General features: G+C 40.3%; 1 long non-coding RNA gene across 1 annotated transcript; it reads right to left on the minus strand.

The window, feature by feature from the left end:
• Positions 1–212: 212 nt before the first annotated feature.
• On the minus strand, positions 213–23,071 carry LOC131418890 (uncharacterized). The gene is made up of 3 exons (XR_009223064.1): positions 22,969–23,071; positions 16,989–17,102; positions 213–3,536 (listed from the first exon to the last, which is right to left on the minus strand). It is a non-coding gene; the product is annotated as an uncharacterized LOC131418890 (long non-coding RNA).
• Between the last annotated feature and the right edge of the window lie 2,842 nt (positions 23,072–25,913).

The raw sequence follows: 25,913 nt of genomic DNA on the forward strand, positions 1-25,913 counted from the left end.
TTCACCAATCAAGCATAGGTCTACGGTTAACTAGCTTGAAGGATAGAATATCTCAAGATGGCTTCTGTGTTTAAGAGCTTAGGGAGAATGAGCAAAATGGATCACTTTAATAAAAGAAATTGCAGCCGCTTTCAGGTAGCTCTTAATCTGAACTTTCAAAAATTTACCTGCCTGATTTGTCTCCAGACAGATTTGTATTGCACTAAGCCCTTCAAGAAGCTGACAATTTGTTTGGTCAACTGTGGGAACTGGATCACCATGACACCTTCCTCTCCCAAAGCTCTGGAGAAGTTTGGAGCAATATCTCCTGTTAGAGCACAAACTGGAATCAACACAATCTTCTCTCAAGGACAATGAGTTAATTGTTTGCTCTGAAGTTCATCAAAGAACTAATTGGAACTGTTATTTCAGGAATATTTGATGCCTGAACTCTTTATGCTTTTCTGTACAAATCAAAGACTAAATTATCGTATCAGAGACCTTGAATTGTAAATGGAAATAGTAGCAAATTATGTCCTCTTTTTAAGTCATGGACAGGGTGTATGCCATATATAGTTTAAAAACTAGTGAAGTTTCATTGAAATGTGAAGATGGAAAGAAAGCAAAAGAGTTCTAAAGAGACATATCAAGTTCTTGCATAGAATCCAAGCATAGTTATTCCAGAAGTACTAATTAAGATGGCATCTTAGAAGCCTATATATCTGCAACAAATCCCACCTGCAATAAACTTATGCCAGATTGCTGTCCTGCCCCACGTTCTTAGCCCTATGAAACAAGAAATATGCCAACATTCTCAAAAGCCTAAACTTGAGCTACCTCAACCCCCTAAAGGAACATTAACACTAATGCACATATAGTCCATACCTTGCTTTGATTACTGTGTGCTATCCAAAGATCATTCTGGGCCTCTCACTGCATAAGGGTGAAAGGGATATTGGTAAAAGCCCATGACAGGGACAGGATGATATTAAGAAGTCAGCATCACAAAGGCTTCCCGTCACCTACAGAATAAAGTCCTATTTCCTTAGTAAGACACACAAAGCTCTTGCTTACATCCCAACGTTATTTCTTATTATAACTTCTCTAATCTTCACCATCCTTACCCTGCCTTCTACAACACACCTGCGTGTGCATGCACGCGCACACACACACCCACACCGTCCTCCAGCAATACTGAATTGGTTGCAGCCCCCTAAATGTACTATACTGTTTCAGATCTCCCTGACTTTGTTCATATCCCTCTCCCCGTCTAGCATGTCCTTTCTCCTTTTTTAAGACTCAGTGTAAACGTCAGCTCTCCTGTGAAACCCTTCCTCTCTGCTTCTCTCCAGGCAGACTACGGCTATTCTCTCCTTTGAGCCCTCACAAGGCCTCATAAATCATTCTTTCACTTGTCTCCTTACTCCTACTCAACTGAGTCATTTGGGAGAGCAAATAACCTTATTTGGTTGTTTCCATGTCGGAACACCCTAAAATACAAGCCTGGTCTCAGATACGGAAAGAATGAGAGAAAGAGCAATGGGTCCTCCAAACAAAAGGAAAAGATTTGAGAACTTTAGCTTTCAGAGACAGTGCAATTGACCTCATCCTTGTGCAGAATAAATCATTTTCCATTCCCTGTCATCAACATCGCTTTTTAAATGAAGTCAATCTAAAAATGCTGCCATGGGTTACCCTCAAATCATAACATGACATTTATTAGACATAATTTTGATTGACAAGTAAATAAAACCATGCCACAGAAGTCTGGGAACCATAGAAATATCCAGTCTATTTTACAGAATCTCCCACAAAATTGCAAAGGAGACAATCCACCAAAGAGCAACTAACCACTGTGCATGATTCTACTGAGCATGCATTCTATAACAACACAGAAGTCTGCCCCCAGATACTCTGCGGGTACAGGCACATACGTAGTATTTTATTGAGGAAGCGTCCTTGAATTATTAAGAATCTTTAAGGCGGTCAGAACATCCGAAAGGGTTAAAAACCAAAAATGCCAATTTGATGAGTAGTAAAGAGAGAAAGTCAGGATGCACATTTAGTTAGGAGAAATGGATGACAAAGTTATTCACCTCTGTCTCTGGGAGCAAACCTGAGGCTAAAAATAGCCCAAGAGAGTGAGGTAACACTCCCTTAGGATTCTCTTTTAGTCTTCATCCATTTTAGGCAGTGACTATTATCCCGGCTCCACGGGGATTCTAAAAATTGGAACATTTATAGAAGATTTTCTCCTGAGTGGAAAATGCCATAAAATGTTGAATTCCATAGAAATTTTCAAAGTAATATTATGGTCATTCAACTTGCAGCTCAGCCTTTAAATACTGAATATGACAGCCACGGTATAAAAATTACAGTCCATATTATAAGCTATTCAATTTTCTCTACAACTGGCCTCTTATTTTGATGGACACATAACCTTGAAGAAATGAATGAGGCAGAAAATAGACAAAATTTTAAATTGATAACTGTTGGAGACCCTAGTCATTTCAGAGAGCCCCTATCCCATAAAGGCCACGTTAAATAGAGATTGAGCAAATGCAGTATCTGGGAATTATAGAACAGATCTTTGGGAAATAGAACTATTTCTGCTTGAGTGTTTGGAAAGGAAGGTGAGTGACTGTCTTCCCTTCTTAAATTATAAATAGTGGGTGATAGTGCCCTGCTGAGGAGGAAAGGAAGAATAAATGATGTGAAACAAAAGTAATACCTTTTTTTAAAGCTGTTCATTCTAGAACTTCTCAAATATATCCCAAAGTAGGAAGAATGATTAATCTCCATAGATTCATCACCTAGCTTTAAGAATTAGCAACATTTTCTCATTTTTGTTTCAACTATCCACCTTTCAACCTCTTTTTCCTAGACAAGAATATCAGCCATCATATTATCCCATTCATAAATACTTCAGAATGTATCATAACAGAAAATTTTAAAATAACAACCGTACCATTTTCATAACAACACAATTTATAATTATTCCTTAGTATCATTTAACCCCAATCCCTACTCAGTTTTCTCTGATTATCTCAAAAATGTCTTTTGGCGTTGCTTGTTTGAATCAGAATCCCAACAAAATTCACACACTGTGTTTGGTTGATGGGTTTTGTAAGTCTCCTATAATCTAACATCGCCCCCTCTTTTTTTTTTCATGACACTTATTTGCTGAAGATTCTAGATTTGGCTGATTGTACCTTCATGGTGTTATTTAAGGTGATGTTCTAAAATTCATATTTCCTATAAACTGGTGGTTAGATTAGAGACAACTGGATTCAGATTCAAATTTTTTGGCAAGAATATGTCAAAGGCGGTGGCTGCCGTGAGTCACATCAGGAGGCACATGTCTGTCTGTCCCACGTTTAGTGATGTTAAGATTGACCAGTGGTTCAGGTGATATCAGCCTGAACCATCCATAATAAAGCACCCCATTGACATTTCACCCATGATTTCAGCATCCATTGTCCAGATCCATTATTTCGTCAGGGGTTGAATATGGGTTTATCCAATTCTTTCATTTCTTCTGCTGTTTCAAAATCCTCCTGTTTTAAAAAAAAAAAAAAAAAAAGAAAGAAAGAAAAGAAAAGAAAGCCCTTTCAGAAGCAGAGAAGCAGCCTTAAACCCTAGGAGCTGACCTGACACTCACAACTAGACCTCAGTGTTCTCTTGTTGGACATAAGCAATCTCACAGAACATCGTCACCTTGTGAATTTGAAGAAGTGGGATAAAAAACAAGGCTACTTCGTAATGTTGTTTAATCACAGGTAAAAACTAGGTCACTGTGCAGACCACAGAAATATAAAACACTCTCCTCTTCCAGATAATATGAACGACTGCTGCTTCTGTAATAATTACAGCTTTAGCCTTGCTCTAGCCTGCCCTATAAGATTTATTAAATACCCAGTCATATCACTCTTTAAGATATATTAAAATTCCCAATCATAGAATTATCCTCCTTCCAATCCACAGCAAAGTCCCTCTTCCCTCCCCAACATCATCCAACCACATCCTGTAATATATCCTTTCTCACACCCTCTGAGATGCCCCACAGTTCACAGTTTCCTTCCTTGCAACAAGCAATAAACCTGAGTTGCTGAGTTCCAGGTATGTTCCTGGTGGTCTACGACTTGGGGAGAGGTGGGGTGCAGAGGAGGGACATGTACACCTATATGGTTATCATGAAATCACAGTCTGTACAGGAAAGATGGGATACACTCAATTCTTTCCCTCTAACTATCGCTCCTCAGAAGAATGAGTTGTGTTCTGGCAACCTACAAAGGTAACCAACATGGTATAATTTTCGTTTTCAAAGTATCATTATGAAATCATAGATTTCTATTTATAGCAGTCTTTTTTTTTTTTCTCTCAGTGGAGCTGTGAGCTCCTGGATGGTGACACAGTCCAGGAGTTTGAAGCTCGTGTCCAGTTTCAGGGGCTAGCTGCAGCTAGCACATGCAACTCACCTGCCTGGTGCTGCTGGAGCCCCCCACCTTGGTCTGGTCTACTGTGTGGGGGGAGGGGAGAGGAGGACTGTAGTTTCGGGTCTGCCCCTGAGCATGGCCTCTACAACTGTCATCTCCAAGTCTTCAGCTACTTCCCAGTGAGCCAGCAGAGGACTTCTGCCTGGACATCACGACCTATATAGTCATTTTTTAATGCTCAAATAGTCCCATCTTTGAGCAGTAGGAGCCCCTTAAAGTTGACTCTTGTGTCCTATTGGCATGACTCAAGAAGTCTTTGATGGCTTATGCTTTCAGGAACAAGTAGATGTCCCAAGTTTATTTTCTGCCTAAGTGTATTAGTCTGGGTTCTCCAGAGAACAGAATCAAAAGAAGATGATCCATAGATAGCTAGATACATAAATTTACATAAGGAATCGGTTCATGTAATTATGGAGGCTAAATCCAAGTTCTGCAGTTGGCAAGCTAGAAACCCAGGAGAGCCAATGGTATAATTCTAGTCCAAGGCTGAAGGCCTGAGAACCAGGAGAGCCAATGATGTAAGCTCCAGTCTGAGTCCAAGTGGAACACTGGGGAAGACTGATGTCCCAGCTTGAAGACAGTCAGGCAGAGAGAGAGAATTCTTTCTTACTCAGCCTTTTATTCTATTCAGGCCTTTATCTGATTGGATGAGGCCCACCCACAATGGGGAAGGCAATCTGCTTTACTCAGTCTACTGATTCAAATGCTAATCTCATCCAGAAACACCCTCACAGACACACTCAGGAATAATGTTTAAGCAAATATCTGGGCACCCCATGGCCCAGTAAAGTTGACATAAAATAAACCATCACAACAAATCAGTCATTTCTCCATAATGTTCACTTCAAGCAAAAAACCAGAGTGGTGATATCTTGTCTAAAGATAAGCTTTGTACTATACTGAGGGACAGGCAGACCTGTAGATGAACATCATGGGTCGTTTCCATTACCATACCTTTACAGGAATGTAGACGCAAGGCAGAGTTTCAGGGAAGAGACATGAAAAATGATTAAAGAAATAGAAAATGTGAATAGAAGAGGGAATATTAAGGAACTTGCCTGAAAAAGAGAAAACTAAAGAATGATTTTATTACTGTCCTTAAACAAGAAAGTTTTTTCCAAGGGGAGGTGTTGGTCAGTCAGCACCATGTTATGGAATACTCTGCTAGAGAAAAGAGATTAAAGCAAGGGATATTTGGCTATACCTAGAGAATGTCAAAATCATCCAGACTGGGGTATCCTGAAGTGGCCCATTCAAGCCTGGAGGCCAGCTCTAAATGATTCAAGAATTTACCTAAATGCTAAGACCATATGCTGTCTAAAGGTACTTTTGGGAATGTAATTCTCTGTTAACTCAAACAGATCCTCTCCATCTGGCACTGTGGAAAGCAGATAAACCTCTCTCTACATCATCTCAACAGGCTCCACTGCAAGCTGTTTACGGCTGCCTCTAAACCGAGAGCAGGGTGGCAGTGCGTGTGTCCATTGCTCCCTGCAGGGGGAGGCAGGCCAGCAGCTCCAGAGACCACCCGAGGGGGGAAATGGGCAATGAGCTCCTCGGAGGCTAAAGAGCCCAAGAGGAATCCCCCATATTCTTCCTCTGGAAAGCTTGGGTCTTCTTTCATACAATTTCTAGAGCCCATTCTTGTTTCCAGGGGTGAGAACAAAGCTCAAAGAAGTGGGTTTAGTCATTGCGGATATGGCTAAACACTCCACAGACTGCAGAATAAACAGGTCCCTGTTTAAAGTCAAATTAGGCCGACGAGATGTAAACATGAAGACAGTACTTCTCATAGAAATAATTCTGGGGTTCTTAGTCATCCCAAAAGAGAAAGTTATTAACAGGGCACTTAGAATTCCTCTCCTCTGATTTAGTAGGTGGGAGTTGGATGACTGGAGGAAAAAGCACTGACAAGAATAACCGTCTGAAAGGAGGATTTCCTCGAGAAAGGTTGACTCAAGGACAGCAGTAGACTGTGCTTTCATGAGCTGAGAGAGGAGATGAGGGGATTTCACAAAGAGCTCACAATGTGGCAGAGGGAATAACTCCAACAGCCTTCATAATGCTACAAATATTTTTTCTCATCCCCTTCTAAGCCCAGAAGCTACTTTCTATTTTTATACTTTGTTTTCCTTTTTGATTGACAAGAAAGGACAGCAAGGTAAAAGCAGACTGTTTCTTTAATAAATTGTTTGACTACACTTCACAGAGCCCAGATTAGATAGAAAAATACCTATACAGTCAATTTCTCTCCCACAGTTATCTGTTGCTTCCATTCTGTACATATAGATGTTCAATGAGAAGAAAACAGATTTGGTTCAAATGCATTCTCTCATTACACAACCAAAATGGTGCCAATTAGTGCTATTTCTCAGTGGAACTATAACCCAATACATTTAAGTTACCAGAAATCCTTTTGATGAAATGGTTACTCAGAGACTGATTCAGAAAATCTTAAATCCAACACTTTCGTCCTTTATCCTGATTCATTTCTTTTAAAAACTGTTGGACAAAGGGGAAAGCCCTGGAAAATATTTTCAAGTACTTGTCTATAGTGTGCTGAATGGTGGCCCCCCAAAAGATATGTCCACTTTCTAATCTCTAGAATTTGTGAATATTGCCTTATATGACAAAAGAGTGAATATTACCTTATGTGGCAAAGGATGTGCTTAAGTAAAATATCTTGAGAAGAGGACCTCTCCAGATTATCCAGGTGGGTCCTAAACACAGTCATACATACCCTTATAAGACAGAGGTAGAGGGAGTTTGGGAATAGACACACAGAGAAAGGAGACACCCACAGGCAAAGGCCTTGTAAAGGCAGAAGCAGAGATTGGAGTGATGCAGCCACAAGCCAAGGAATGTCAGAGCGTGCCAGCAGCCACCAGAAGTAGAAGAGGCAAGGAACAGATTCTCCTCTAGAGCCTCAGGAGGGAGCATGACCCTGCTGATATCTTTATTTGTGACTTCTGGCCTCCAGAACTGTGAAAGAATAAATTTCTGTTGTTTTAAGTCATTACATCTGTGGTAATTTTTCACGGGAGCCACAGGAAATTAATACACTGTCCAATCCGTATTGTCTTCTTTAGACTAACCCATGATAAAGGACTAGGCCTGAATTGCATGTTTGTATTAGGTAACCAAGACTTCTAGCTATAGCTCATGGGATCAGAAGTAGACACTGACCCAAAGACAGCAGACTAGCATGAGCCAATCAGATTCTCCCTCCCAAGAATCTGAACTAGGAGACATAAAAACCATTGTAAGACCTCATTGGTCACCAGAGCTGTAGGGTCACATAGATTTGAGGCTAGAGTTGGTCCCATGGCAAGCCAAAGACATTTGCAAACTAAAGTCACAGGACAGTTAATGTGCTATCTCTGTAATCTGGGAAACGGGAAAATGAAGAACTGAGCAGAAGGAATCAAATACCAGAGACCTCACTTCATACTTCACAGAGAAACGAAATGCAATCAGAGAAGAATGATATTTTCCCACTATCAAACCATCATCCTAACTGAATCTATGCCCGCACATTTTGTCTTTCTTCCCATTACAAAGAGATTATCTATCCTCACTGTCTCCATTGTCTTGCCTCCAATTTTCTCTTCAACCCAATGCAATGAGGATTTTGTCCCCATTTCTTCATTAATACAGCTCTTATTAAAGTCACAAATGACCACAAAGGCCCTCAGCTTACGTGATCTCTCAGCTGCATTTGATAGAGTTGATACTTCTCCTCAAAACAATTTTTTCACAGTTTTATGACACAAGTTTCCTCCTACCTTCTCTAGTCTCTTTGTCTCCTTTGCTGGCTTTTCTTCCGCCAGACCTCTAATCACTGTCATGCCTCCAGGATTCTGTCTTTGACTCTCTTCTGATCTTTATCTATATTTTCTTCCTAGATAATCTCCTCCAATCCCTTGGTATCAAACAATGTGAACACATTCTGAGAACTGAACTTGGCATCAGCAGACTTAATTTGCTCTTGAATCACCCTCAAATACCCAACCACCTATTCGACATCTCCCTATGGCTGTCTAATAATTATCTCACCTTTAACATAGCCAAGAGAATTTTTTGATCCCCCAGTCCACACCTTCCTAGATAGTTGGAGACATCTTAGTCTGCCTCTTTTCAATGAATGCAACCAACATCCACTCAGTTGCTCAGGTCAAAAATCCTACAAGTCATCCTTAATTCCTCTCCTTCCCTCATATTCCATGTCTAATCCATCAGCAATTCCCATGAGCTCTATCTCCAAAACCTTTCCTGACTCTGACCACTCCTCATCAACTGTTCACCACCACCTCCTCATCTCTCACTAAATTTCTCCAACAGCCTTTAAACTACGGTCAGTTGTACAAATAGCAGCAAGATCAGTTACTATCTTGCTTATCACTCTCTGATGAATTTCCATTGCATCTGCATTAAAACACAAATTCCTTACCAAGTCTAAAAGGCCCTGTATGATCCGTTTTCCGCTTACCCCTTTGACATTACCTGCCTTACTTTTCTCCTCGGTTCTTGCATTTGAACCACACCAGCCTTATTTCCATCCCTCATACATTTTATTTTAAAATAAAGTTCAAGTTTTTTTCAGGGCCTTCGTACTTCTTGTTCCTTTAGTTGGAAGTATCTCCCACAGATCTTTACATGCCTGACTTCCTCTCATAATTCAAATGTCACCTCTTCAGAAAGGCCTTTCCTGACTACGTTAGCCCAAGTAGAACCTCCTGCCACATTACTATCACATTTCCCTATTTTATTTTCTTCATAGCATTTATCAGTATCTGCAATTATCCTATTAATCCATTTACATGTTTATTGTTTGAATTGTCCCATTGGAATGTCAGCTCCTTGAGGCAATGACTTTGAATTTTTTTCTCTTGTGTCCCCAAGTACCTAGCCTATAGCAGGTACTTAGTAATATTTGTTGACTTTCTGACTATAGGATCCTCTGAGAATCCCTTAATTCCAATCCCCCTTAGGCTTGATGGTATATCGTTTCCTGTCCTTGAATATGCGACACTAATTTATACATTCTTTTAATAATCTCCTTTAATTTGTGCCAGTCTGAGTTTCTCAAGTTTGTAGCCAGAGTCTTGATAAAATTGTTGAAATGATGCTGTATCCTGGATTTGGACATTAATCAAAGATCCTTGATGGTAAGGCTAAGAATGCGGGGTGTAAAAACAATGTTCAGTGCTAGCACCCCTTTGCCTATGCTGACCCTTGTTTTCCTGATGCAGGCTTAAAAAATGACTTCCAAAGCGTATTTGAGGAGTTAAAAATGATATCTCCATAGATTATACCCTGCTTTCTACTGCTATCTACTTCTCCCCAGGAGAAGAAATGAAACCTTAGAGATGTATAATCTATTTCCTGACTTGCCAAGACCATTGAATATAAACCAGCTATAAGAGTTTATCTAATCAATAAATTAAGGCAGCAGGCAAATAGCACCAGCCTAGGAGTCACAGACCTGAAAGCTAGTTCTGGGCTGCCCCTATTTAGTTCAACAACCTTGGTGGGGGACTTAGCCTCCTCAAGGCTGTTTTCTCCTCTATAAAATAAAGAGGTTGGACCAGTTGACCACAACACTCTCTATGATTATTATCCAATTTCTTTTTTGTTGGTTCTATTTTAAAAGCTGCTTTTTCCTCTCACTTTCCTAAAACAATTGTGGGTCTGGAAAAGCAGCTGACTAAATTTCATTTGCAATGCACTTCTGATCACACAGAAATGCATACTGCTCCCTTGGCAGAGAAACGTGTGACGGTTGATTTGCACCTTGCCGGTTAGATACATGCAATGGCAAGTGGGAGTTTCATGGGGTTCACGCACTGAAGCAGAGCAGTCATTCTATTCCTTTTAGCTCAGGGATGTTTTTTTCGCCTGTTTGGTTTGACCAAAAAAACACATTTATTCAGGCACTCAGTTACAAAGTGAAATGTGGCTCCACACAACTAAATTGTGTGCAGTGAAATTCAAACTGCAAGCTGTAAACCCCACACATCTACACTGCACAAGCCAACTTCTTACCAGAGATTTTCAAAGGTGAGGTGAAATGCAGATTGCAAATGCCAGGCTGTGTATATATATCTTCAGCAACATATACATGTTTGAACTGATCTTACCGTGACTGCAGGTTAATGAAGCCCCCTGCAAGTGAATCTCTGGGTGCCAAGCAGCAAATATATAAGACGAGCCTGGAGCTTCTTGTAGTACCAGAAGTAAAGAAGTTCTCAAAAAACACTTAAAAACCACAATGATGGGAGTATGTCAGTGGGACACAGGAGTCAACTGAAAGAGGGTCCAATGGCCAAAGCTGGAACAATTTGAGCAGCAAAATTTTAAAAAGCAGTATCGATTCATAACCCAAAGTATAAAACAAATATCCACGAGTCCAGATTGATGTGGATAAATGATTGAACAAATAAGTACATGGGAGAGCATAGGCAAACCTCCTGTGCAGAAGAATTCCAAATAATTTATGTAAATACTCCTCCCTCAAGGAGGTGGAGCATAACTCCCCACTCCCTAAGTGGGGGCTGCTTATAGTGTCTTTCTTCCAAAGAGTATGAGGAAGGAGAAAAAGAGTAACTCTATAGTGGAGAAACCTGACAAACACACACTACCTCAGCCAGATCGTCAATGTTCACATCCACAGTGATAAGCCATGTTGACAGTGTGTGATGAGAACGGCACTTTATCTCCAAGATCTTCTTCCCAAAAATCCATAACCCCAGTGTAACCACGAGAAACACATCAAACCAATCCCAGCTGAGGGACATTCTACAAAATACTTGACCAGTACTCCTCAAACTGTCAAGGTCATCAAAAACAAGGAAGGTCTGAGAAGCTGTCACAACCAACAGAAGTTAAGTAAGACATGACAAGTAAATGTCCTGTGGTGTCCTGGATGAGATCCTGGAACAGAAAAAGGACATCAGGGGGAAACTTAGGAAATCTGAATAAAGTATGGGCCTCAGTTAACGATGATGTATCAATATTGGTTCATTAATTTGTGATAAATGCATTAAACTAGTGTAAGATGTTAGTAACAGAGGAAATTGGGTGTGGGGTATATGAGAACTCTTTTTACTGTCTTTGCAATTTTTCTGTATATCAAAAATTATTCTAAAATTAAGTGCTTGTTTTTTTTAAAAAAATCCTGCAAGTTCCAATTAACTTCAAAAAAATAAATGTATAGAACTATTTATTTTTTCTTCAACAATCACTTCCTTTATATCTGCTCTCCTGGTTACCAAATACCTGAAAGTCACTTTCTTGCCTTTTCCAACAATTCCTTTTCCCCACCTCCCTAGCATACCATTGCATTTCATAGTAAGAAACTGATTTTTTTAAGCTTGAACTTTTTCTCCTCTCCTTTGTTGCTAAAATCTGAAAACCACATAATTTGCTCTAGTATTAATGTGATTCCATTTGCAAAATCTGACAGCAGTATAGATTTGCCACATCTTCATTTATCTCTTTCAGTATTAACTCTCAGGTGCTTCTCACAGCCATTTACAAAGATGCCTCCACTTCAGCTCCTGATTGATTTTCCAGTTTGTTCCCTCCACCAGGAGTACAGAATCTCTCTTGGCTCGCCTTAAACACTATGAAGAGTTGGGGACCTTTTTTTTCCTCCAATTGTCATGAATAGAAAGTTCAGTTCTCAATAATAAACATAGCTTGTATAGTTGACGATTTCCCTTGCTGGGAAAAGCAATGGATAAAGCCATTTTTTGGTGAGAATGGAGGGAAGGGAAGACCTGGCATTTGTCTTTTCTTAATCATTCAATCCTTGACATTTAGCATATTCTTTTGAAACTTGCCTGGGACTAGTTTAAGATTATCCTCTATTATTTGCTAGCTTTGGAGAAGAGTGACTATTAAGTTCATATTACAAATTATCAATGCAAAGTTATATTTCAGCAATTTTCCCCCTAAACTACACCTTTACAAGGAGAAAATTTTCACACATGTGGTATACAAGAATGCGCGAGAGTGAGGGAAGGTTTGTGTTAATAAACACTGGCAGCTGTTCATATACTATGATCTGAGCAGTGGATCAAATCCCCATTGCCCTTCAACATCTCCCAACAAACCTGAGATAATACCGCCTACTGAAGTCTTCACCATTAGAATCATTCCTTTAGTTTAAATGACTTTTCTAACCTGGGGTCCCTGATCCTCCTGGGGTCCTAGAGCTTTCTGAATATCAAAATTATCTTTGTATATCATACATTTATCTGAAATATGGATGCACAAGCTAAAACATCAAGTTCCTTCCCTTGTGATTGTAGTCATATCAACTCAGGGTGCTGATACTTATTTTAAGTTAAATGAAAGCTCTAATTAATAGAAAAACACATCCTTGGTTGCATTTGTTCAGGAGACAAAATTCTTATAAAATTTGGGGTCAAAGGAAGAAAATTCTAAGAGAGATTGTTGGTAGTTAAAAGACTGGAAAACACTGGGTTCTAGTCCTTAAAGATGGAGTTTGGCCTTGAGAAAGCCCTTAAAACATATATAGAATTGGAGAAACTGAAGGAGAGCCCCTCAGGTCTCCTCTAAGCTTCTCCCATGAGAATTTAATAGACTGATGAATTACTACCACCAGCATGGGCAGACGGTGGATGGGATCCAGAATATATACGTGTCCTGTTTAAGCCCAAATATCTGGAGAGCCAACATGGTGATCCATGCAAGCAGATGGAAAGGAAGTGGGGACGAGTGAGACACAGGAGGCCAGGGCGAGGGCAGTATGAGGATAGACTCAGGGCAATGGGCTCCTGGCACAAACATCTGGTCCAGGAGAGCTGAAAGAAGGTAGGGGGAATGGTAGGAAGGAGCTAAGTGGCAAATATGTTATTCCCTGTTCCTCAAACACTTTCCCATACACACATAAAATCACTTCTAAACACATTTAAATCTTCACAAGTTTGGCCATGCTTCTGTCTTGTTCTAAAATGTTAGTGATTTCAGACAATCAAGTCTTTTCGTTCTATGCCTACTTCTTGCTTGGGAAGAGCCTTGGAATCACGCAATTACCCAAAACGCCCTATCAAGTTCGCAGAGGTGGAATAAGAAGCATGAAATCCAGAATTATTACAAAAATCCTCAATGGAGAAGTTGGAAATCTTAGAATACAACTTTGTTGAGGCTTTCTCCAGCGTTTCAAGCACGACCTGAATGCCAGGTTTTCTTCTTATTCTAACTTTTATTGAATCACTAGAATTCATAATTCCCCATAGAAAAATAGCTGCTTAATGCTTGCTCCACAACAAAGCAGAACTTATCTCATGTACTTTCTCCTTCCCAGAGTGCCTTCTTCACCCCTTTTCCTACCTGTCAACATTGGATTCATCTTTGTGACCAGTGTGAATCCCACACAAGGAAGTATAGTCAACAGAAGAACGGTAGCCTCCACTGGAAATATCCTTTCCTCCTATAAAGTCCCAGAAAATGTGTGTACCACTGCTTCAATATTGACAAATCAAATATTTATTAAGCCCCTAACATGTGCACAGAACTGCCAGAGATTGTCTTAGAAAGTCATATTCTACTTTCCCAAGGTAAATGCTCTGAGACGTCCTAGAGTGAAACCTGTACAATTTGATGTACCCCAATGCTTTTAAACTTGACTTTGGAAACCTGGATACCAAACACTCATAAATATCACACAAAAACACAAGTCTAGCACAACGTTTTTTAACTTCGGAACCCTGGTTACTATATGTGGTAAAAAAACAAAACAAAAGAAAACAAAACAAAAAAAATATATATATATATAAAATAAACCCTATATCATCAAACGCCAAGCCATACTGAAAGTCTCATAATGCAAAAGGCCTCCCCAGCCTGAGGTCAGGGACCAGGCCTTGCTCAATGTTGTCATCCCCAATACCTAGCAAGTGGTATGCACATGGCAGGAACTCAATGAGTGTGATGGACTAAAGGGAGGGAGAGGGAAGGAGCAATGTAGAAAATAACTAGCATGTATTGAGGGCCTGTTTTATGTCAAGCACTGAGCTGGGTGCTTCATGTGGATTCTTTTATTTAATCCCTGCGGCAAGTCCATGGTATACACATTGCTATCCCCGTTTTATAGAACACAAAACAGACTCAGACAGGGTAAGTAATTTTTCCAAAGCTCACGCAACTAATGGAGTCAGCATATTTCTATTTTACACATTGGAGCTCTAGAATATTTCAAAATGTTTCTGCTGCTTTGAAAACCCAAGTCTATATAGGAAATAGTCTAGTAAAACAGAAATAACATTGAAATATTACTAAACTGGTCTGATCAACAAAAGAGTTTTTTAACTTTAATTAAAAATTCAAGTCACCCTTTAATAAAATATTCTATGTAGCCATTCCAACAATTTTGAAAAGTAAATCTCCATCTTATATTCATTCTTTTAGAATTGCTTTAGGGTTTAAAATAAATGCATTATACTTATCAAATATATATGTCATTTGAAGGTAAAACATAAAATGAAGAAAAGGCTTTGTTTCATGTTTGTTGTTTACCAGCTGCTGCAGGGCCCAAGAAAAGCATTTAACTGAATGTCTGAAAATATTTTTATAACACTTCCAGTCCAGTTTTATAGTCATGGCAATCAAGGTATTATTTCTTATTTGAAATTTTAAAAGTGCCCCCAAGTGGATGAAAACAAGTTTTAATTTTGTAAGTTTCATCTAAAAATGTCATTATAGAAAAGCAAAATGATGCTTCATTTTATGGCTAAAGAGTGTATCTTAAAAGAGCTAGTGAACACAAATGTGGTCATATTTTTCAGGCTGCATAAGGTCCAGCATCTGCTGTCATTTAGCCAGTATTTCATTCATCACACAGTAAATATCTGAGTGTCTGAAAGATGCCAGGCACTGCACAGGGCTCTCAGTGATAAAATAACATCCCTGCTTTCAAAGAGCTTACATTCCAGGCAAAGCTAGGAACAAGTAGCAAACAAATGAACAATATAATTTCTGATGGTGGCATGATCTCTAAAAATAAAATAACATAAAACAGGGAGATGTGATGCAGCACATAAAGGTAGGCGGTGTGTGGAGATGGCTACAGAAAGGAGCTCCAGAAGAAGAGCTTTCCAGGCAAAGGCGCTCAGCCAGAAGTGAGACTGTCATACTTAAGGACAGAAATGAGGCCGTGGGGCCAGAATGGAGTGAGTGGAGCAGCAATATAAGACGACTTCGAGAGACAGGCAGGGACAGGAAAATGTTTGGATTTCTTCTCAGTGCAATGGGAAGATAGGGAGGGCGTTAAGCAGGGGAATGAAGTACTGGGATTAAGTTGTTCAAAGAGCACTCTGGATATGCTCTGGATAGTAGAGAACATGGAGGCAGGCAAGTAGGTTGCATCATAGCTTAGGATGAGCTGTCTGGAGTGGGAAGCTGAGAACATAAAAGCGGATTGACAGAGGGTACAATTTGGGAATGCAGTAAGAAGACTTGCTGGTGGATTGGACACCGTGGGGTATGGGAAAGAGGAAATCAAAAGTGAGTCTCAGGCTTTTGACTTGAGCAACCCAAAGCAAATCAGTCCATTTCCTGCAGTGGGAACTATTTCCTAAGCGTGTTTGGCCACAGAGTCCTTTCTTCCGCTGTGCTTCTTAACAAGTCATGAAACACCAGAGTCTGTGAGGCCCAGAAGGAGAATGTGTTCCAGGGGTCTCAATACGATCACTTCATCCTCTCCTTTGAGTCTTAACTTATCCTACTCCCTGAAGAAAACTCTGCGTAAAATGTGGTGTTGGCTTCGTGAATTTTAACTTCTCTTGTGACTGACTATATCAATAGGTACACGAAATTAAAATGGGTAGTTGCTCAAAGATAAACAAGTCTCAAATCTCGAAATAAGTTAATATGACTATTTCACTGTGACTACATTTCCAAGTCTTACTGGCTAATTAGGCCATTACTAAATAATAATGACTGTCATTTTTGTTTATTTGTTTGTATTTAGAATACATTTTATTATAGTTACAACATATCTAAAGTCATTTGAAAGAGTTATTCTCTCAGTGTAATTATGTCAGTAATTTTTTTATTGAGGTATAATTGACATATAACATTATGTTAGCTTCAGGTGTACGACATAATGATTCGATATTTGTATATATTGTGAAATGATCACCAGAATAAGTCTAATTAACATCTGTCACATACATAGTTACAAAAAAAATTTTTCTTGTGATGAGAACTTTTAAGACTTACTCTTTAGCAACTTTCAAATATGCAATACAGTATTATTAACTATAGTCACCATACTATACATTGCATCCCCATGATTTATTTATTGTATAACTGGAAGTGTGTATCTTTCAACTCCCTTCACCCATTTCATGCACCCCCATCCCTGCCTCTGGCAACCACCAATCTGTTCACTGTATCTATGTGCTTGATTTTTAGGGCTTTTTTAGATCCCACATATAAGTGAAATCATATGCTACTTACCTTTCTCTGACTTATTTCACTTACCATAATGCCTTTAAGGTCCATCCATGTTGTTGCAAATGACAAGATTTCATTCTTTTTTTATGCCTGAATAATATTCCATTGTATAAATATACCACATCTTCATTATCCTTTCATCTGTAGATGGACACAAGTTGTTTGCATATCTTGGCTATTGTCAAATAATTCTGCAATGAACATGTGGGCACATATCTCTTTTTGAAATAGTGTTTTCATTTTCTTCAGATAAATACCAAGAAGTGGAATTTCTGGATCATATGGTAGTTCTATTTTTAATTTTTTGAGGAATCTCCACACTGTTCTCCATAGTGATTGTATGAATTTACATTTCCACCAACAGTGACCAAGGGTTCCCTTTTCTCCACATCCTCACCAATATTTATTATCTTTTGTCTTTTTGATAATAGCCATCCTAACAGGTGTGAGGTGATGAGGGGGTTTTGATTTGCCTTTCCCTGACGGTTAGTGATGTTGAGCATCTTTTCATGTGCCTATGGCCATCTGTGTGTCCTCTTTGGAAAAATGTCTGTTGAGATCTTCTGCCCATTTTTTAATCAGATTTTTTGGTTTTTTGCTATTGAGTTGTATGAGCAGTTTATATATTTTGGATATTAACCCCTTATCAGATATATGATTTGCAAATATTTTCTCCCATTCAGTAGGTTGCCTTTTCATTTTGTTGATAATATGACTGCCATTTATTAAGCCCTTATATGTTACATGTACCTTCCTAAGAGCTTTACACAGATCAGCATTTCAGTCCTGGGAATTAGGTATCATTATACTAATTTTACAGAAGGGGAAGCAGCCTGAAGTCACACAACAGGAAGGCACAAGTGTCTATCTATATTTAATCCTGGGTTTGTTTTTCACCAAAATTTGGTTTCCAGAGCTCCAAAGTTCAAAGTAGACTTTTCCATCAAACAAGTACCAAAGGTAGGTAAGAAAGAAAAAGAAATCACCATTTTTATCTAGCCCATCGAGAGTTAACAATTACTTGTTTCAAATCTCCTTTTCCTCTAAATTTAGCCTAACTGCTGAAAATAATGAACACATCTAAATATGCTGAGAAAATCCACCAAGAAAGTGAGAATTTTTTTGTTTCAGGTTGTGAGTAAGTTCTCCAGCCTGGGTAAATTTTACTTAAAGCTTAAAAAAAAAGGTGTGAAACACTGAAAGAAAACATTGGAGGAGATGGGGAATGATGAAAGAAGTAACTACTTGAGGCAGTGTCCAGAGGTCAGACAGCAAAAGGAACTTCCAGGACTTGATTTGAACATGAACTGGCATGTTCCAGGGAAGGTCGGCCCCCAGAGAGGGCCAGGCAGGCCACTCCTTTAAACAGATGTGCTGTCTCGTCATCCAGCAGGGTACATCTTGAAGAAGACACCCTTCCACCTGAAATCGGTCTTCTGACAGTTATTTATGGTTCTTCAGAGTCCTCTGCACTCCAGAGGATCTTAGGTATCGATAATTCCAAAGGTTCTCTCTGTCCTCTCTGTGTTTGCAGTACAGGGGAGAAAGGGACTCATGTTTCCTTGTTTGCTGAGAGATTCTGTGTAAATCATAAATGCGAACTAGGCCCCCCACAGTGGGCCCCCACATCTAAATTACAAGTTACATCAGCATCCCTTATAGCTCCACCTGCAGCTTCAGGATAAAGGGAAGAGAAAACAAAAGGAGTGAAAAGAACACCAGCTTTTGTTTCTTGATTGTTCTGTGGTGGTTTTTTGAGGTTTTGTTTTCGCAACTAAAGCAACTAGCACTAAAGATAGCTGAAAATTACAAAGTTTACTTTTTAGTTGATAAAAAAAAAAAATCCTTAACTTCAGAAGCCTTTGGGAAACAAGTTGCTAGAAAAGCAGTCCTAATCTTTTTGAGTGAATCCTTTTGTTAGGTTAATTTAATTAAACCAACATTTATTTAGTGATTACTCTGTGCCAACTATCGATAGACATGGTAGATATGATGATCCCAGGCTCTTTCTCTCTGTTTCTGTGCGGGTGTGTGTACACAAATACAAAATCATGCCTAGGGACTGCCCCGTGGCCAAGTGGTTAAGTTCAGCAGCCCAGGTTCCGTTCCTGGGCGTGTGGACCTACACCACTGGTTGGCAGCCATGCTGTGGCAGCGACCCACATACAAAATAGAGGAAGATTGGCACAGATGTTAGCTCAGGGTGAATCTTCCTCAACAACAACAACAAAAAATCATGCCTAACCTTCCTATATTTATATCTGACTCATTCTCTAAGGTTGCTTTGAAATCCAATCTTTCTCTCCCAGGTACTCAAGCCACTTACTTAACCTGATCTAAATCGCACACTTAATGAGATGTTCTCCAGTCCACCATCCCAATCAAAATATGAAATAGGACTGCAGCAGTGTGACCTTATGCAGTACTATATGCCATCCTGGAGGCATTCAAGTCATAGCTACGTGCTCTAGTTCACGGGGCTCTGATTTCCAACAAACATTTGTTGAAATTCCTATTGTCCCTATTTCCAGAGAAACTCAACAGAAGCCATGTAATGCTGACCCACGTCTCCCTGAGTGTCTACTGGGGGATTTGTCCCCTAAGAACTCACTGAGACAGGGGTCAGAGGCTTAGCTGGCCCCCATGTCATCTAACCTTATGAAAGCTGCACAAGAGACCTAGCCTGAGAGAGAATAGAAAGAGGCAAGAGAAGCAGAGCTAGTACGCATTTGTATCTATGAGAATTTAAAGAGGTATAGGCCCTTTTTTGAGGTACACAGATACGTGAATCTGATACACGCCTGCCCCTACAGTCCAAGGTCAGCCAGCAAACTGCTTTCTGAGCCTTTATATTGCAAGCCTTCATCACCGGCTTTGAATATGCATTGTCCAAATATGCAAATTAGTACTTGTCTATCAACCAAGGGCATTAACTAAATCACTCCTTCTGAAAATCTTAATTGTAGTTAAAATTAGACCTACAGCCTCACAGGTCTCCAGTGCATTTCTTTAAGCTATGGATGTTGTTTTCTATCGGATGCTAATGTAGGGTCTCGGGAAAGCCTGGTGAAGCTTCTTCCAATCTGAAGTGCTTTTGTTTTGTTTCATTTTGTTTCGCATTTTCTTTCATAAACCTGAGATGATCAAGTGTTTGTCTTGGCTATTAGCAAAAAAAAGTTTAAGGATTATGTACAAAATTATACAAAACTAAATACAGCATGAGAAATGCTATACTGAATCCCCAGTAGGAACAACATCTGGCAAAATATACTAATGCAATAAAAGTTTTTTGATGACATTAAAATCATAAAGGAAAAAAAGGGCATTTCCCTGCAATTTCAAAAAGACAAGTGACATTTTCCCCAGCATTCTCAGTAGTTGCGTATTCTTGATAGCAACTGTTAAATGAGTGTTTGCTGCACCCTGAGCACAGAGATCTATGACTGTGCACATCATCTCACTTGTTTTTCCTCAATACTCCTGTGAAGCAGGTATTACTCTCCCAAATCACAGAAGAGAAAAACCGAAGCTCAGGAAGGGTAAGCAAATTGCCCACAGTGACACAACTTAGGTCACAGAACAGACAAACCCCCGTCCCCCGTTTCAGTCCTTGGCCTGTGATAACCACCAGCAGGCGACGGAGCTGCCATAAGCACTCGAGGCTGAGAACACCTGTGTAAAACAGGTAAAGCAGCTAATTCCTCTTCCCTTTAGGAGCTTATAATTCAGGACAGAGATCATCTCAGAATACGCCTCCCAGACCGGAGGTGAATTTCTAGCCCTGGGTTAAGCCAGAGCAACAGCCCCCTTGGCCCTTGGACTCACATTTGGCCCTTGTAAATGTTTACTTTCAGAATTTCACCTTAGCATTATTAACTTAGCTGATGTGCTAATAAGCCGCCACTTGGAAATACCTATTGGTTTATTATTGGAATGTGCTGTGGTGTTGAGACTGTGAGTCACTATTTCACTTGGTTCTCCTTTAGGAGGACTCAGAGCAAAAATTTTTCTCAGGTTTGTTTTTTTTCTTAAAGCCTTTTTTTTTTTTTTTTGAGGAAGAGTGGCCCTGCACTAACATCCATTGCCAATCTTCCTCCTTTTCTTTTTTTCCTCCCAAAGCCCCAGTACATAGTTGTATATCCTAGTTGTAGGCCTTTCTAGTTCTTCTATGTGGGACGCCACCTCAGCATGGCTCAATGAGTGGTGAGTAGGTCCACACCCAGGATCTGAACCGGCAAACCCCAGGGCTGCCGAAGCGGAACACGAAAACTTAACCAACTTAACCGCTAGGCCAATGGGCAAGCCCTGTCGCAGGTGTTGATGCCGAGAAAAACAGGCCTCTCTTGAGCAACAGATGTTTCTGTGGCTATTGTGAGCCTTGTGACTGATCATGTTTCCTTTTTGCTTTGACAGCCAGGAAGCTTAAGATCAGCTGACTACAAAATGTGTAGAACATTAGGCTATGCCTCATGTACTAATAATTTCTCAGGCATAATTTCACTATCCTAACCTTTTTTCCCCCTTTTGCTTCATTACGTTAAATTTTTTTCTCCTGTGGTATTTTACTGCAGGCATTTATGTAACGCTTTTTAAACCCTCTTCAGGATAGAGGCATTCATCCGTTTATCTATTTCTCTGTGTAACAGAATCTCTGTATTTGCACCTGAAACAGATAAATTGCCTCCGTTAGACTGAGAGCTCCTCAAGGTCAGGGAAGACACCTTACTCATCGCTGTTGCCTTAGGACAAACCCTCTGCTTGGCGTGTTGTCACCACTTACTGAACACTTACTGAATTGAGCTGAATTTTGAAATACCCCCAGGATATCTTTGGGAAGAGTCTGCAAAACTATTTAGAACTTTGAACTGCTGTCTCAGCACTTCAGTCGCCATTAGATGAGGGAGCTTTTTGTTTACATTCTGACTCTTGTCATAAGGCGAGAGAGAGAGGGTTCTGTTGTAATAAAGTCCGTTACTTAAAATGCCAGGGTCCCCAACAGAGTCTCCATGACACAGTGTCCCTAGCACACCACCCCATCAGAGCACCCCACATATCACGGGGGCTTCATACATGTTTACTGAATAAATGTGAAGACTGAGGACAGTGTTATCTTTTCTGCCTAGCAGTGAGGAAATGTGTTCCTCTGTTGCCTCTCTTTGATTTCCCTCAATAATCTAGGTTGAGTAAATGGAGCATTGCATGGGGCTAAAAACTAAGATGTTGGGCTCAGACAGACTTGGGTTCACATCCTGGCTACGCCCCTAAGCAGCTTTGTAACTTTACCTCTCCTAAGCCAGCAAGTTATCCAATCCCTCTGAGCCTCCATTTGCTCACTTTCAAATGGAGAGCAATCATATCACTTACTCATGGGATTATTGTAAGATTTAACGATACAGTGAGCTCCGTGCACTTAGCCCAATGCCTTGGGCCTTGTGAGTACTCAATAAATGGGGGCCGTCTTACCCATTTTCTTACACTTGTTCCAAAGTGAAACATCAAACTTCTACCACTAGGGAACTGAACTGTGGGTAGCATGATTGTGACCAAAACATCCTCTATTTCAATCCCTCACAGCATCTCAAACTTGCTCAGGCCCCCTCCTTTTCCAAATCCAGGGTGTGTAGGTTTTCACCTTCCTCCCCGCTGTGGAGATGCTGTGGGAGGGAGGAGAGGGAAACAGGCTCATTAAGAGATAACTGCAAAATCCTCTTAACATACTAAGAATAATTGAAAAATGACAGGGCTTCTCGACTATTTCAACGAGATATTGAGAAATGGGATTTGAATTTAAAGCAAGTGTCATTACAAGACTGAAATATTTGAGAACCTCGTGACTGATTTCTAAGGATTAGATTCAGAAAAACAAACACTCTTCCAAGTGAAGCATGGACTGAATTTATGAGTTAGAGATAATTCTTTGCTCCCAAAGATAAATCTCTTCAAAGTGACGACAATATAAAAATGTTTGCCTTTAATTTAGTGTTTATGAAAGACATTGTATACTTACCTACATAAAACTCAAGCTCACAGGCCTACGAGTTGGTGATTAGTATAATCTCCCACTGAAGCCTTGTCCTCAAGTCACCACAAACCCATCTGGGTTCTCTGTATGCTCCATCTGTATGCAAGAGAAAGAGAATGACATTAGCATCCTGTCCACACAAAGACCAACTTTGCATTTAGAGACAGGATGAAGGAACCACTGAATGCACAATTACCCAATAGGCTTGGGCCTCTTGAGCACAGAAATGTGTGTTCCTGGGAACACTGACTTCAAGGTCATGAGCATCATTGTTGGGTGGTGCTCTGCAGCTACCCATACCGGAAGAGAAAGAACGCATGTTCAAACTCTTCAGGTCCATCTCATTTTTAAGGAGCCCGATTGAGTGTTTTATCTATCTGTCCCCCAATCCCACATCCCCAAATGGAGGCCTGTCCTCTGGACTCCAAAACAACACAGCTCTTGTTGTTTTTCACCCTATAGTTATAAGTGAGCAACCAAATGACTACACCAGCTGCACTACACCCTGTACCCGTGAGGAGCCACAACTTGAAACATGAGGGCACCTCACTGAGCTGGCGCTGATGCTCCTGGATAGTGCGCTTGTCAGTACTAACAGACAGCTTCTATTTGACAATTTACACTCATGTTCTCATATATTGCACAGTGGCTAAGAGCATGGGCTTGGAGTCCGACTGCATGGGTTGGAATCACTGTGCGAGCTTGGCTAAGTCACTTTCTTCTTCATGCCTCAGTTTCTTTATCTGTAGAAAGGGAATAATAGCAGGACTTACTTCAGAGAGCTGTTGTGGTGGTGAAGTGAATTAATATGTGCATTGGCCTGCTTGGGCTACCATAACAAAATACCACAGACTGGGTGGTTTAAACAAGAGAAGTTTATTTTCTCACAGTTCTGGAGACAGGAAAGTCCAAGATCAAGGTTCTGGCAGGGTTTGGTTCCTGGTGAGATCCCCCTTCCTGGCTTGCAGACACCCGCCTTCTCACTGCGCCGAGAGCCATCGCTCTCTCTTCCTCTTCTTATAAAGCTCCTAATGCCATCAGGAGGGCCCCACTCTCATGATCTCATCAACTTAATTACCCCCCATAGGCCCCATCTCCAAATACAGTCACATTGTGGGTTAGGGCTTCAACATATGAAATTAGGGGGAATGCAGTTCAGTCCATAGCACTATGTATAAAGAGTTTAGACCAGTGTCCAACATGCATTAAGCACTAAATACATGATAGCTACTATTATTCTTGTGTCTGGCAATTCATATATAGTCTTGCTTAAAAAATCACGGCAGTACAGACATAGGTATATCCTCTTCATCTGAGGAGCTCAGAAAATCATCTGCCTTGACTTCGAGGTGGCAAAGCTGACTTGACCCCAGTCTGACTCTAAAGCCAACATGTTTTCTATTTTACTATACTACGTCTTTAAAAAAAATTTTAACTAAAGCTATAAATTTTCTCTACCACTTTTAGTTACTAAAATATTCACATTTTTAAAAATATTTTTATGGAAACATAATATATAGTCCTACAAATACCCTTGTTTTTGCGGAAGGAAGCTTGAGTGGCTTAAAACAAAACAGGTCAATTTTTCAGTCATATTCTATGTCCAACCACAGATACGCAGTGAGGCTCTGCTCATCATCATCACTCAGGAACTCAGGCTGACAAAGCAGCCACCATCCCTAGAATTACAGATCAATGCACAGAAGATGAAAATAATTCCAGTGGTCTCACATCATCAGTTCAATGTTCCATCATGGAAATTGTACGCATCACTTCTCCCAACTCAATGGCCAGGACTGATCACATGGCCCCCCCAGCCACAGCGTGGCGGAGAAGTACAACCCTATCATGGGCCTGGAAGGGAAAAAACCAGAAACACCGGGGGAAAGCACAAAAGCCCACACAAGATAACATCTGACAGTCAAATGCTAAAGCATAGTTTTTCTAATGCTGAAAGAGGATTAAGGACATATTTATAAAACACAGGGAAAAAATTATCCAACTTAGTTTCAGCTGATGGGATATTTTTCGTCTTTCCCTCTTGGTTGGTAGCTAAAAGCAGTATAATTATCCTTTCTACTCCCAGCCAAGCCAGCTGTGGGGAAATAACCAACAATTTCCTGATGGAGGAGGGACAGTGGGGGGGAGGAATGGGGAAGAAGGCTAGAGGATGGGTAGGAGTTCAAGGGATGATGTTTTCATCCATTCAGGCTGCTATAAAAAAAATAAAAATTAAAAAAGGCACAGACTGGGTGGTGAAAACAACAAACATTTGTTTCTCACAGTTCTGAAGGTTGGTAAGTCCAAGATCAAGGTGCCAGCAGATTCAGTGTCTGGTAAAAGCCCACTTCCTAGTATAGACAGCTGTCTTCTCACTGTGTCCTCACACGGCAGAAGCGGGGAGAGAGCTCTCAGGGGTCTCTTTTATAAGGGCACTAATCTCATTAGGGTTCCACGCTCATGACCTACTCACGTCCTAAACGCCCCACCTCCTAATAGCAACACAGTGGGAGTTAGGCTTCATCACATGAATTTTGGGGGGACACATATTCAGTCCATAGCATTCCACCCCTGGCCCCCCAAAATTTATGTCCTTCTCACATGCAAAATACATTCATTTTACCCCAACAACTCCAAATGTCTTAACTTGTTCCAGCATCAACTCTAAGTCTAAAGTCCAAAGAATCATCTAAATATAATCTAAATCAGACATGGGTGAGACTCAAGGTTTCATTTATCCTGAGGCAAAATTCCTCCCCAGCTGTGAACCTTTGAAACTTAACAAGGTATGTGCTTCCAAAATACAACAGTGGGATTGGCCTAAGATAGATATCCCCATTCCAAAAGGGAGAAGTAGGAAAGAAGAAAGGAGTGACGGATCCTAGGCAAGTCTAAAACCTAACGGGTCAAATTTCATTAGACCTTAAGGC

The sequence above is a fragment of the Diceros bicornis genome, chromosome 20 (genome assembly GCF_020826845.1).
Source record: "Diceros bicornis minor isolate mBicDic1 chromosome 20, mDicBic1.mat.cur, whole genome shotgun sequence".
Taxonomy (NCBI): domain Eukaryota; kingdom Metazoa; phylum Chordata; class Mammalia; order Perissodactyla; family Rhinocerotidae; genus Diceros; species Diceros bicornis.